The sequence below is a fragment of the Helianthus annuus genome, chromosome 9 (genome assembly GCF_002127325.2).
Source record: "Helianthus annuus cultivar XRQ/B chromosome 9, HanXRQr2.0-SUNRISE, whole genome shotgun sequence".
In the NCBI taxonomy this organism is placed as follows: domain Eukaryota; kingdom Viridiplantae; phylum Streptophyta; class Magnoliopsida; order Asterales; family Asteraceae; genus Helianthus; species Helianthus annuus.
This window is the reverse complement of record NC_035441.2, coordinates 28,655,634-28,668,542: the sequence shown is the minus strand read 5'-3', so window position 1 is coordinate 28,668,542 and position 12,909 is coordinate 28,655,634. Positions and strand designations below refer to the sequence as shown.

The 12,909-nt window shown below is 32.3% G+C and overlaps 1 long non-coding RNA gene across 4 annotated transcripts; it reads right to left on the bottom strand.

Moving 5' to 3' along the window:
* Positions 1 to 9,654: 9,654 nt before the first annotated feature.
* LOC110877320 lies at positions 9,655 to 12,550 on the bottom strand. 4 transcript variants are annotated; one of them, XR_002556941.2, is made up of 8 exons: positions 12,297 to 12,550; positions 12,085 to 12,196; positions 11,567 to 11,609; positions 10,839 to 11,484; positions 10,611 to 10,725; positions 10,356 to 10,398; positions 10,005 to 10,105; positions 9,655 to 9,907 (listed from the first exon to the last, which is right to left on the bottom strand). It is a non-coding gene; the product is annotated as an uncharacterized LOC110877320 (long non-coding RNA). The 4 variants fall into 4 exon arrangements; XR_002556942.2 differs by having other exon boundaries at positions 10,611 to 10,660; XR_002556943.2 differs by having other exon boundaries at positions 10,611 to 11,323; positions 11,421 to 11,484.
* Positions 12,551 to 12,909: the final 359 nt, after the last annotated feature.

The following is a 12,909-nucleotide window of genomic DNA, read 5'->3' as shown; positions in this document are numbered from 1 at the left end:
ATCCACTATTCGATCATCACGACCATTAACAACACATCATCCTTTAAATCAGTTTCCATTACATAATCATACCAACGAGTACCTCGTTAAATAGTTCTAGATCATCGACTAACATTACTCATGCCCCTAAATCGATCCTAACAGTTTGTTAGTGCAAGTTTGTTCATCAAGGATTTTACTAACATGCAATCCTAACACAAATCAACATGTAAGAACATAATCAAGCACCCGCTTATATCTATCAATAGATATTAAGGACTAGCACTAACCGGATGAGATGATGAAACCAAGATCTTGAACAAGAAAGCTATGGTATGCCGTCGAGTGAGAGAGAGGAAGAGGGAGTAGGGTTTACTAGTTTTGTGTTTAGTGAGATTATGAGGGACATACACATAAACCGTGTATGTGTGTATGCGCTCAACAAGTGAGTCGGTCTTCCATGGGCTCGTTTGGATTGGCCGAGAATTAGAAGAGAAGGCTATGTATCATAAAACATGACGTTTAACATACATCGCTTAAGACGATCAAGTACAATCAAACACGTTAACCATTCAATTATAAACAAACATTCAAGGACTAATACTTGAACAACCGTTGAAAGTATGAGTTGTCACAATGCTCCTTTGGTATTGTTCGGCTAGCTTGTAATCGGGCCAGTTTGTAATGTTATGCTACCAAATTTAGACAAAAAAGTTGTTTTATCCGTCTCTAATCTTTCCATCTTTGAACATAATCACACACTAATCACGGGTTTCGGTCCGAATCACGAACCTACAATAGACCAGATCCTTTTTCGGTTAGAGTAGTTACATGTTGCACTATAAAGATTTAGCTTATTGCGGAAAATAGAAAATTGTAAGTATCAAAACTGAGTATACACGTCAATATATAAATAATAGAGGTCAACTTGAAATAATAAAACTTCACTATAGCAAAGCTTGTGTTACCTTGGTTTGAGCATTGCAGTTGTATCTTTTCCCGTCATTTGTGGTGAATAATGACCAACTTATGCCAACACACTTCTCTATGAACAAAATATAAAATTAACTAGGTGAGCAGAAAGCTACAGTAAAGTAATACCATAAATAAAATAATATAAAACATACAAAGAATAAAATAATTAGGGTTTGAATTGCACAGAGTAACCAACACGAAAATCCCATTTATAGAGTCAACATGAGATTACGAGGTCGAAAATAAAGCTCAAACAAGTAGAGCTTAAACAAGCTCGAGCACAAGCTTTACTTGTTGAGCTCGAGCCGGCTTGCGAGCCTAAACGAGCGCATTAGTTATATAGTTTTTAACTTATATAATTAAACAAAACACTAACCATATATGGGATTCTGAATAGATTACTAAATTTTATATATATAGGGTAAGGATAGTGTAAAAAGTGCTCAAAGTGTCAGTATGAGAAGTGTATTATAACACTATATATAATACTATATAACACCATACAAACACCGTATAACAATATCTAACACCATATAATACCATATAACACTATGTAACACTATATATCATTATATAACAAATATAACACTATACATCTATCATAAACATGCTATCAGACAACCTATAGTGTTATATTTGTTATATAATGATATATAGTGTTACATAGTGTTATAGTGTTATATGATATTATATGGTGTTACATATTGTTATAAGGTGTTTATATGGTGTTATATAGTATTATATATAGTGTTATAATAAATTTCTCACACTTTGAGCACTTTTAACAGGATCCTCTATATATATATATATATATATATATATATATATATATATATATATATATATATATATATTCGGGAATGGTTCAAATGAAGTGTGGGAGTTGGCTACAAAGTCTATTTTCCTACAAAGTGTAAAAAGTCATAAAACACCACAATTTCAGCCACATAACACACTCAAGACTCACAAATAATAAAATGGAGATTACTAAAACACAATAAAACACCACAATTTCATAGTTCTATGATAGTGTTTTTGAAGTTTTTATGAGTGTTAAGGTTCATGACTTTGTACACTTTTTAGGAAAAATGGACTTGTAGCCGAACCCCACCCTCAAATCAAAACCACTTGTTATCACAAAAACTCGAAAACTAACTAAAAAAACCTTTAAAACATACCAGATTTTTTTTTGCATACCAATTTTCGCAATGTATATTATAAAAAAAATCTTTTTTTCAAAAAAAAAAAAAACGTTTTAGTGCAATATTACACATGTGTATGTGTACTACACATGTGAATTATTACACATGTGCACTACATTTTTTATATAAAAACTAGCGATTTTTATAAAAAAAATTGAAAAAAAAAATTTTGTGTGTGTGTTTTTAGTTAGTTTTCGATTTTTCGCAATAAAAGTGGTTTTCATATGAACCATCCCCTATATATATATATATATATATATATATATATATAAAGTGTGTTGTACAAAATGGCTTAACATACGCTACGTACGCAATGTGAAATCGCATGTTATAAAATGGGTGAAATCGCATGTGATAAATTTGATGAAATCGCATGTTGGTTTTTTTGTAACAATTTTGCATGTGATTATTTTGATGAAATCACATATTGGTTTTTTGTAACAATTTCGCATGTGGTAATTTTGATAAAATCGCATGTTAAAAAACCAGCAAGCAAAATTGTTACAAAAAACCAACATGCGATTTCAATGTGGGATGAAGGTCTGACAGCTGAGATGATCGCGTACATAATGTAGGATAAGGGCTCTTGTACGGATCGCGTACGTATTGTAGGATAAGGGCTCTTGTACGTTTAATCTTCTGTCACACCCCGACTTGCAGTGGAAGCGCACGCGAGGTGCAACAGATACATGGTATAAACGTGCTATTTAAAAGGATATTGAAATACACAACAAAAGCATCGGTTACAACATATTATTACACACTAAGTTTTAATGTACAGGCACTAGTATTCCAAAAGTCGTTTGTCCCTTGCTAAACATGCTTCTATCTACAGTAATATCCGATCAACAAAACTTGAAACCCATTCGTACTCCCCTTTATTCTTCTTTAGTTTTACCTGAAAAGCGTGTTAAGTTTGAACGGTCAACTACAAATAGTTCGTAAGGTTAACTGTTTTAGTTTGTTTCACAATTTAGTTTGAACCGATTAATTAGGTATGTTTGACATGAGATTATACTAACCCCACAAGTGAAACCTTGACTGTTCTCAAGTGTCGTGTCCCACAACCGACACCTCAGCACTTTACCACCCCAAGAGCTATGTCTAACACCACATAGCGTGTTCACAGAAAGTGCATGGACATGTGCAATTGTAGTAGAACCCATTCTCAAGTGCCGTGTCCCACAACCGACACCTCAGCACTTTACCATCCCAAGTAGCTATGTCTAACACCACATAGCGTGTTCACAGAAAGTGCATGGACATGTGCAATTGTAGTAGAACCCATGGCATTCGTGCCAGCTCAATTGGGTTTGTCAGACCAATAGTACTATTTACACATCCACCGACATATAGTTGATCACTCGTGTTTGTGGGGACGTTTCGTGTGTTAGTATAATTCAGATAACTCATATCACAACATGTATGTATGTACAAGTATGTATGTAACATGCATTTCACCCCAAGTAAAATAGTAAAACAGTTTGAAAAACTTACATAATAAGTAAGCACAACAATCACGCGGGGTATATGTGTTAGTGTTCTACCACTTCAGTCCTCCTGGTATAAGTTAGTGTTGGGTTAATTATCGAAAACAGGGTTCTGGTCGGGAATCGTTATAAATTGGGTTCGGATGGAAATATTCATCCGAGAATTGACCTATAATATAACATTAGAATTGTGGATTTTATCTTAGTGTCAGATTTCAGTTTGGCTTCCGGGCACCGTTTTGCGTGCTAGTCAAAGTCGCTTGTTTTAGATGTTCGGAAAATGGCATGATTATATGGAAGGTACTAATATGTTGTCCATAAAAATGATTAACTTTATGATAAGGGAATTTGGTCGTTTGGGGATCCCAGGTTGCCCAATTTTAAGTTTCCGTTTTCGCCGTCGGGTAATCGCCCGAACTGGCGTGTAATGTACCCCAAGTACCCGTTTTATCCCGGAACAGTCCAGTGTTCCACTTATTGCCAGTTTAGTCATTGGTCAGTTCGCGGTCCCGACAACGGTTTTGTATAAAATAATAAAATTTTTAAACAAAAAAAAACATTATTACTCAATGTATATATGTTATAAAATTATGAAACTTTCTATATAAATTAATAAAAATATATAGAATTCTGGAAAAATATTTTCAGAATTTATCAAATTAATTTATTAATTTTAATAAAAGCATGAAAAAACTGTATTTAACCAAATAATTTGCGCCCATAATGATCTGACTTTAAAAAATTCCTAAAAATTCACAGAAGTGTACCAATATGTCCAGGAACTTCCTGGAAAAATTTGAGATTTTTCTGAATTGTTATAGCACATTTCCGGTTACCGAAACTTCGTGACAACGCGATTTTTGAAACCCAAGTAAAACTCAGTCAGTGATCCCCAAGCTTTCCCAGGATGTTTTGCATATTAAACTTAACATTCCTGTAATTGTTGGTGATTTATTGAGCTCGTTTACTATTTTATCCGAAATTATTTCTTTAAAACACTTAAAAATTCACTAAAAATCACCAAAAATTCAGAAAATTCTAAAATTTTAGTCGAGTCTTATTTTCCCCATATATGATCAGCCTGCAAAATGTCATTTTCATTGAATACTCAGGGACCAAGTTATGCTATAAACGATTCTATATATTCTAGATTCGGTTTTCACAAATTATACCTAGTGGTTTGTGCGTTTTCAAGCAACTTTTGCGCCTACAGAAGTGAAAGATCCTTATGTTAAGTACCTATACACCATAAACAACACAAATATGCAATAACCCATGTCAATCAAGCCATAGAACCATTACTTTTCGATTAGTGCTTGATTTGACCGAAATTTGTCAAATAGTTTGTGTTTTTATCGCATAATCCGTATTTTTTTTACATCATTTAACATTATGTATCATCTTGTTACCCCATATTCAGGTTGTAATAACCTTTGAGTGTCAAGAACATTAACATTTCTTGGTTTAGGTAGTTTCTTTTTATCAAAAACAAGAATTAAGCATGAAAAGAAAAAAAAAACAATAAAAATTGATGTCCAAGAGCCCTTATCCTACAATACGTACCCGATCATATCAGCCGTCAGATCTTCATCCCACATTGAAATCGCATGTTGGTTTTTTTGTAACAATTTCACATGTTGGTTTTTTAATATGCGGTTTCATCAAAATTACCACATGCGATTTCATCTATGCTATTTTATAACATGTGGTTTCACATGGCGTACATAGCATACATTAAGCCATTTTGTACCATACACTTTTTCATATTTCCCAAAAAATATATATTTATAAGTTTCCATTTTAACTTATGAAATTACCATAAGTACTTAGGAGTTTAACACTTGCACTTTTCCCCAAAAAGTTTGCCTAATCATGATTAAGATCCCTGATGGTGTTTAACCATTTTAATGACACTTTAATCCCCACTTAATCATGAATAGAATTTTAGAAAATTTCTCCATAGTTTCCCCCTAAACTATGGTATTTTCTCACATTTTAAAAACGTGTTTAAACCACTTTTCAATTTCCCAAATCATCATCAATTCATCAAGTTCATCAGAATTCATTTCTCAAGTAATAAGCACATAACTTAACTTCAACATTTCATGAGCTTTCATACATGTATTTTTCTAAGACATTTGAAGTAACAAAACTTTTTGTTCATCTTTTAATGAACTCTTTTTATACAACTTGATTATTCATATTTTTATATTTTATAATCTCTAAAAATTTCATGACTTTCAGGTATCAAAATGTCAAGAATTTTTGTGTACAACTTTTATAACCATTTTAAAATCATGTGTTTTATATAAATATCAACTTTACTAGTTCTTTAAATTAAAAGTTTCAAGTCTATTAAAGCCCATAAATTTCAAGTATCAATAATATATGTGAAGCTCATGAACATTTTGAAGGAGAGGTGATCTTGTGTTATTTAAACATATACTTGTTTAGATCACATTTTCAAGTCTCGTATGGCAAGATCATCATACTTATAAATACTACATCAAATAACAACAAGAACATAATATATATCATACTTTTATCTTTTCAATTTCTTGATTAGTGTAGGGTTTTAAGATGATTTCTTTTATGATGTTCAAGACGAAGTTTACTTGTACTTTTATAAATAACAAGATATGATAACTCGAAAAAAAGCTTAGAATCCTTACTACTAGCACAAAGGCTAGGGATGATCCAAGATGAAAAAGATCAAGAAGAACAAGAAGATTGAAGCTCCAAATGATGAGAAATAGGCTCCTACATTTCTTCCATGGTTGCAAAGCTTTTAGATCATCAAAGTATGGATTTGTGAGGATTATTTTGTGAGGTTGAGAAGATGAAAATGGTGGTGTAAAGAGGGTTAGGGTTTGTAATGTCGGTGACCCTCACATTGGTCCTGCCAAAGAGGGAGTCAGTGATCACCATCCACAAATTAGTGAGTGTGGATCGGTTGGGAATCCTAATCTCTTCAGTGTAAAGTGCCATAGCTGTCTCTGGCACCGTATTTAGTTAGAGATCTAAAAAATGGCGAGGGAACATCTGATGTGTCTTGTGAACTAAACCAAAAATAACTTGAACGAATGGGTGGTCTGGGCGTCCATCTCCTCTAGTTGAATAGCTATCCAAGACATCGACAATCAGTTCGCTAAATAGCGGCTGGAATGCCAGATCAAACAACCGATCCCATGGGTATCATGTACGATGAGATCCTGAAATCTATCAACCTCGCTGACCTCCTCTGCCATGTCACTACAAGAAAAAAACCTTATAGGGACAACATTTTTTCAGCTTATAGAAAGGACATGTTGTCTCTACAGGCCTTTTTCAACTATAGAGACAACATATCGTCTTTATAAAATTTGTCTCTAGAGCCTCGTCCCTATAGGTCATAAAAGTCGTCCCTATAGGTGTCGTTGCTATAGAGGAGTTTGTAGAGACGACATGTCGTCCCTACAAGTTTGGGCAAAAAAAAAAACTAAAAATTAAACTTAATATTTACTAAATAAAAGAAATGTTTATTCTAATATTTTTTAAACCCTATAGAGACGATATGTCGTCTCTATAGGTTCTCTTTAAAAAATAAAAATAAAAAACATTTAAGCCCTATAGAGACGACTTATTGTCTCTATAGGTTTTTCTTTATAAAAAAATAAAAAAATTTATTTTCATCTATAGAGACGACATGTCGTCTCTATAGGTTCTCTTTAAAAAAATAAAAATAAAAACATATAAGCCATATAGAGACGACTTATCCTTTCTATACGTTTTTCTTTATAAAAAAACAGGTTTTCACCTATAGAGACGACATGTTGTCTCCATAAGAAATCCGGGCTTTAGCGACAACAAATGTCATCGCTATTGGTAGCCAAAATCGTCGCTAAAGGCACTAGTGACGTGTCGTCACTAAAGGCGTCGCCACTATTGCTTCGTCGCTAACACCCCAAACCGTCGCTATTGCATAATCACTGCTATAACGTTTTCGTCGCTAAAGACTAAACATCGTTAGCGACGACTTATGTCGCCATTGAAACTTTTTTTGTGTTTTTTTTTTCCAATTGTCATATCAAAAGATGCCAATTTTTTGGTTCACGACACCCAAAAACTAAATAGATATCTATACTATATAATAAAAATATAATAAAAGAAACCACTTTAGGGACACTTGTCATCATATTAGGCCATCTCTTATAGATAATTATTATTTTTGTTTAATCTCTTCTAATTAATTATAAATAACTCTTCTATTAAATATTATTTAATTTAATATTTTGTATTATAGATAACCCTCTAACTATATATTATTAGTTTAATTTCTTATTAAAAATAATGAACTATTAACACAACCATGAAAGTAAATTACGAATTGGTGGCTAATAATAAAGTTACCCACTGAGAAGACAATGGATCATGAATATGTAAAAACCTTTATCCATTTATGTAAGACATTCTCTAAGAAAAATATTGAGAAGAAAAATGGATTGAATGAAATTTAAAGCATAACTTCGTATAAATAAAAAGGAAATTGGGCTTTGTATAGGAAAGGAATAGAGCTAACGTTAGTGGACAATTATAATCAAAGCCCAAATCGATTCACTGAAATGGTTTTAATATTTTTTTTGAATCACTTATATGTTTGACTTAAATCTATACTATATAATAAAAGAAACCATTTAAGGACATTTGTTATCAACTAAATAAAAACGAGTACTTGCTACGGGTGAAGGAGTAAAGAGTTTCAAGAAAAAATCTCCTTAATGTGACTGCGGGAAGGCTGTTTCTGCTACACTTCGCTGGGGAAGAAAGAAGGAATTGAGTCCTTTCACATTATCACGGAAAAAGGGGATTGCCTCTTAGTCAATTTTGACTGGAAAAAGACCCGGAACCCCATACCCTCTCATTCACTTACTATAGGCCGAGGAGCGTAGATTCATCTTACTTTTTATAAATGGAAAAAGAGACATAAGTCACGCATCCAAGCACCATCTCTTATAGATAATTATTATTTTAGTTTAATCTCTTCTAATTAATTATAGATAACCCTTCTACTAAATATTATTTAATTTAATATTTTGTATTATAGATAACCCTCTAACTAAATATTATTAGGTTAATTTCTTATTAAAAATATTGAACTATCAAATGGGTCCGCATACTGATCTTAATACATGAAAATGGGCTTAGCCCACTTTTGATTCAGTCTAACTTAATTAGAACTAAAACAATTTAAACCTTAATTATGTCTAGCAATATATTAAAGTATGAGATATTAATATAAAAAACTGAATCTATCTATACTATATAATAAAAGAAACCATTTTAGGGATACATTTACGGAGTTTTAAATAAATGGTTAAATTTATTGAGATTTCGTTAAAAAATTTTGCAACAACAGAATAATCTATTTTTATCACGAAAACCAAACTTTGTATTAATATATTAAATATTTTTATTTTCATTATACAAAATTACATTTACTCGACCCATGTAATACAAGAGGTTTTTTAAAATATAACTTTTTATTATTTGATAAATAAAATTAGATTTATTCAATTCGTACAATACACGTGGTTATTTCAAGAATATATATTTTTTATTATTTAGTACAGAAAATTACATTTATTCAAACCGTGTAATGCATATATTTTTAAAGATGTAATTTTTTTATTATTATTTGGTATATATAATTACATTTATTCAACCCGTGTAATAAATGGGGTTTTTTAAATATGTATTATTTTATTATTCGGTAAACAATATTACATTTATTCAACTCGTGTAATATACGTGGTTTTAAAGATATAACTTTTTTATTTGGTATATAAAATTACATTTATTCAACCCGTACAATATGGTTCTTACAGATATAACTTTTTATTATTTAATATATAAAATTATATTTATTCAACCCGTACAATAAATGAAGTTTTTAAAGATATATTGTTTTATTATTTAGTATATAAAATTTATTTATTCAACCCCGTGTAATACACGGGGTTATAACCTAGTAAACTACATAAGCATAAACTACATAAATGTCAAAAACGTAATTCTGTGTTTGTTTTAAGTCACAAACACGACATTAAATCACATGACATATAAAATATAATAATTCTACATATGTGTCATCACCGCTACCATCATCCGCTTCTTCATTGGGTAACTCAAACTCAGCATCTTTGTTTCCAAACTTAGTTGGGTAACTCGAACTCAAAAACTTTGTTCATCTCTAAAATCCGAGTTTTAGAACTGAATATGAGCCTACAGTTTATACATTTCCACTTGTGAGTTCATATATGCAGTTGATTAGTGGTCCTATCTATGGCATGTGCGTTAATGCATGCTGGTATACACATACCTACGAAAGAGAATAGAGAGCCACATAATCTATTGCGTGTTTATCCATAAATTCTTGTATAAGTACCCATGATGCATCTGAAATTAACTTCATCAACCCACCTGCATAAGCACAATGATTATGCACAATTATCACTTGCAATTGGTATTGTTCTTTTCTTATCAAGAATGATAAGAAAAGTAACTTTTGTTGTTTGGCTAGCAATAATGAAATAGTATAATATAAGTTATTTACAATTATAACTAAACTATGTCGTAGCATAAAAATGTATTAATTTATATCCTATATTTTAGTGATTCACACATTGACTGCTCACATTCGATTCACAAATTATAAGAGCTTAGAAATTACCATTAAAGAACAACGTTTGTGTGTCTGGATGTGAAGCTACACACTGCAAAAAAACAAAGAAAACAACTTACTGTATCAGTCAATGATCAGGCCAAACAAAAGAAGACCAAAGTTTAAAATTTTGGTCAAAAAGGCATGGCATTTGAAACAAAAGAAACTTTAAACAACTTTACTGTATCAATTGATGAAACTTATAACATTTTTAAAATAGGAGCAAGGGTGTGTAAATGAAAGATAAACTAACGTATCACCTACTTCATATTTGCATAAGCAACCCTGCAGCCCTGGTGTTCTATCGGCACAATCTGAAAAAAAGAAACCAACGTGTACTCATACCCAGACCCGTAACCCTAACCACACTTGTCTTTGACTAAAAAAAGTCAAACATCACCATATCAAAACCTCAAAAGGTCAAACGACACAGATCTACTAAAGTTACCAACAAATCCACTGAAATTACAAAGGATTTCGGAATGTACGTACCGGTTTCGGAGTCGCGTCGCAGATTGAAGCGTATAGAGATGGCGTGGCGTGGTGTGGCGGGGTGGTGCGGTAGCGTGTTCGTCTTTCACAGATACGTTTACAAATACGTTTACAATCTTCCATTAAGTGACAGTTTCAATAACGATCAATGAAAAACATCAATTCTAATACATTCTTTAAATCATTAAATCGTCCGTTCCAAGTGATTGCAAGTTATGATTCAAGTAAGTAGCACAATAATATGGTAATTTATCCTGAGATGATGTCTATCTTCATAAACAATCCCATTATCCATCACCACAGGTAAACGGAGTTTTAGCGGCGACTTTGTCATCGCCAAAGGTGCCAAAAGTCGCCACTAAGTCATCGACCAGTTAATTAACAACACTTAGTCATAGACCATAAAACACCCATAGATCATCTAATAAAATTGCCAAGTTTTCAAAAGCAGCAACACGATCGCCCAAGTTTTCCAGGGTTGGGAGCTAACAAATTGTCACAGAAGCACGCACACCAACACACAGTAAAATTCAGAAGATCCTCTCAGCTGAAGGAAAAAAATGAAAAAAAAAATCAACTTACCAACACATTCGACATCTGTTGAAGTGCCTATATTTTCAGTTGCATTCATGTTACCCTGTAATCCCTATAATTATGAACAAGTCAAATCCTAATTTCACACCAAGAATAGTAAACACAATCATAACAAAAAAGAAAGAGAAACCAACCACGTTCTTTGTTCGCATCGAATCTCTAACGAAGTGCATCAGCCTGAAATTGATTTCATTTCACCATCTATAAGATGTAATTATGTAACTATGGCAAAAGAACGTGATGGGTTTGCATCAGATGGGGTTAATCAACCTGCTAATTCCTTTTGTTTTTTTATGCAACCCTAAAAATATTATTTACTCACATAATAACTGAATTCCAAAATGGGTCAGGGTTTAATCGTGTTCCTTTCATGAACGGGTCAGGTCGATAACTAGCAAATAGTGGGCATCACCTGCATAAAGACTATGAGGTTGGGTTGCTTAAACGCTTCTTTTAAGTCACAGATATGCAAAACTGGTTTAAAATTTTACGTTCTTCCTTATACACTATCTGAATTACACGAGTGCATAAACTCAATAAAACTTAACAGTATGTTCACTAATTCATCCAGGTAACACCAAATGCCACAAAAAAAAAGATTTATAAAAATAAACATGACAATCTGAACTGAATAAATTGGGCGTAAGGTTACCTTTATCTACGACAATTGGATCTGAGAAATGGCCACAAACTAGACACCTGAAAACTGCTTCCCTTGGAACTGCATCTAATGACTCCCTTCAATGATACCATCTTCTCAATATCTGGTAATGAATTAAATAATAATAATAAGCAAAAAGACCTTCAATGTTCACAACAGAAAGAAAGGTTTAATAATAAAGTTAAAACAAGGAAGGAACGAACCAGATGGGTTGAGATTCCTCATGGAAGTAGAGGTTTTGAGATTAAAAATCCTCGCCTGTATATGCTTCTCAAACAAGGGGTTGATTCTACTAACATATCCATGAGCACGGTATCAAAAATGGCAAGAACTTCTAGGGGATACCGAACCATCTTGGTATACGGTAGTGGAAGGAGAGAAAGAGGGGAATTTTGGGACTGAGAGGGGCGAATTTTGGTGAAGAAAGAGAGGGTTTAGGGTTAAAATGGGGGGAATTTTGGCGCCTGTTTTTTTGGGCATTAGCAGCGATAAGTCGTCTCTAATAGTGAATATATTTTTATTTGCTAAAATCTTATAGAGAGGACATCTTCTCTCTTAAGGTTTTACTAGGTTATAACCCCGTGTGTTACACGGGTTTAATAAATGAATTTTATATACTAAATAATAAATCAATATATCTTTAAAAACCTCATTTATTTCACGGGTTGAATAAATGTAATTTTATATATTATATTAAATAATAAAAAGTTATATCTATAAGAACCATATGTATTGTATGGGTTGAATAAATGTATATATACTAAATAATAAAAAAAGTTATATCTTTAAAACCATGTGTATTACACGGGTTGAATA